A 2,625-nucleotide genomic window follows, 5' to 3' on the forward strand; every position below is an offset into this window, starting at 1 on the left:
AGTCAAAGGCTTTGGCATAGTCAATAAAGCAGAAATAGATGTTTTTCTGGAACTCTCTTGCTTTTTCGATGATCCAGCGGATGTTGACAATTTGATCTCTGGTTCCTCTGACTTTTCTAAAACCAGCTTGAACATCTGGAAGTTCACGGTTCACATATTGCTGAAGCCTGGCTTGGAGAACTTTGAGCATTACTTTACTAGCATCTGAGATGAATGCAATTGTGCGGTAGTTTGAGCATTCTTTGGCATTGCCTTTCTTTGGGATTGGAATGAAAACTGACCTTTTCCAGTCCTGTGGCCACAGCTGCATATAGCTTTCTGTGCTATACAATAGGATCTTGTTATTTATCCATTCCAGCTTACATCTACTAACCCCAGACTCCCCCTACCTCCCTCCCCCATCCCCTTCCCCCTTGGCAACCACAAGTCTGTGAGTCTGCCTCTGTTTCAGAGACAGGTTCATTTGTGTCATATTTTAGATTCCACATATGAGTGATATCATATGGTATTTGTGTTCCTCACTCCGACTTATTTCACTTCGTATGATAATCTCTAGTTGCATCCATGTTGCTGCAAATGGCATTTTTTCCTTCTTTTTATGGCTGAGCATTCCATCGTATATATGTTTACCACATATTCTTTATCCATTCATCTGTGGACGGACATTTAGTTTTTTTCCATCTTTGCTATTGTGAACAGTGCTGCCATGATCATAGGGGTGCATGTATCTTTTCAGATTACAGTTTTGTCTGGGTTTTGTCTCTTTGCCCAGGATAGTGGGATTGCTGGAGTGGGATTGCTGGATCATATGGTAATTCTGTTTTTAGTTTCCTTAGGAACCTCCATACTGTTTTCCACAGTGGTTATACAAGCTTACATTCACACCAACAATGTAGCAATCACATTTTAATTTTTTTTGTTTAATTTTTCTAGTTTTTATAAATGGAGAAGTAGTTCTGAAACAACCTAGTCTACCAAAACTGGAAGCAGAATTCCATTGAATGGAAATATGAAGTATGAGATCTGTTTTATGAAAGATGTTGTGAACCAAGTTTGCTGATGTTTCCTTTGAAGACATATTAGTTAGTTATTATTTGCTCATTAGCAGATTAAAAAATTAACATTCTTATTCTATTTCAATAAAATAAAAGGTGATATTTAACAGTAATCAAGGAAAAACTTTTAAGAAATTTGTGCTATGGAGAATTTTGAAAAGGAATGTCTGAAAAACATTTCCATCATCTCAAAACTTTGTTGTCGCACATAATATCAGGTTGACTCTTGTAAAATCTCTCATTTGCACAGCTGTTAAAAACTAGAACTCATGGCTTTCTAACCTATTTAAATGTTCTAGCTAAAAAAAAAAATTTCAGTGCATCTTGAAGTCATTTGTTAAAAATACAAAAATACGACATTTTCCAATTGTTTGCCCAACAGCAGCAGAAATGGAAATTTGCTAACCAGATTTCTCTCTTCTCCCCCAAAACCCTTTGTAAATTGGTAGATAAAATTTAAATAATATGAACTGTAGTTTAGTAAACATAGCCAATAATGCACTTCTTTCATTTGGATTACATATCTTTGTGAATTTTTTTCTAGTTATAGATTCTGTAAAAATCAAGTAAAAAAGCTGAATTTAGGATCAGATATTTGAAGCATATTCAGTAATGTTCAAATTTATTTCTTAATGAAATAAAAGTGATTTTGTATTGTTTTAAAAATGTTATTTTGAAATATTGTTATTGTATCCTTTTTAGATATGTCATTTAGAATGCTCATGATATATAAATATTGCAGTTTTATAGCTTATAAGTAAACTTACTTATATTAGGAGCAATGGTCAAAAGTATTCACTGATGGGTTTGTGAACAAAAAGTTTGGATGCTACTGCTCTAGAGAATATATCAGAGGCAGTGCACATACTAAAAAATTCAGTGTTTATATTTCAAAAACAAAACAAACTGTTAAAAAGGAAAACAAACAGCTGGGTTAGCATTCCTCTGAATTGCAGAGCCAGGAGGAAGTTGGAGTTTCTGCTTCAAATTACTTCTCTTCTTTGTTTTAGGCAAGCAACATGGTTTCCACAAAGCTCTGACAAAGACATTGTCAGCCATTGCTGTGTGGTGGTTAGGAGCACAAATTTTGAGTCCTGGTAAAACCGTGTAAACTCAAGGAAGTTATAGAAACTCTACACACCTCATTTATCTGTAGCAGGAGCCAGTAATAGTTGTTGTTATTGTTGTTCAGTCATGAAGTCGTGTCCAACTCTTTGAGATCCCATGGACTGTGGCACACCAGGCTCCTGTCCTTCCATTATCTCCTGGAGTTTGCTCAGACTTAAGTCCATTGGGTTGATGATATTATCCAACCATCTTATCCTCTGTCACCTCCTTCTCCCCTCAATCTTTCCCAGCATCAGAGTGTGTTCCAGTGAATCAGCTCTTTGCATCAGGTGACCAAAGTATTGGAGCTTCAGCTTTAGCATCAGTTCTTCCAGTGAACATTCAGGGTTGATGTCCTTTAGGATTGACTGGTTGGATCTCCTTGCAGTCCAAGGGACTCTCGAGAGTCTTCAGCGCCACAATTCGAAAGCATCAATTCTTTGGCCCTCAGCCTTATTTATGG

This window comes from Muntiacus reevesi, chromosome 7, assembly GCF_963930625.1.
Source record: "Muntiacus reevesi chromosome 7, mMunRee1.1, whole genome shotgun sequence".
NCBI lineage: Eukaryota > Metazoa > Chordata > Mammalia > Artiodactyla > Cervidae > Muntiacus > Muntiacus reevesi.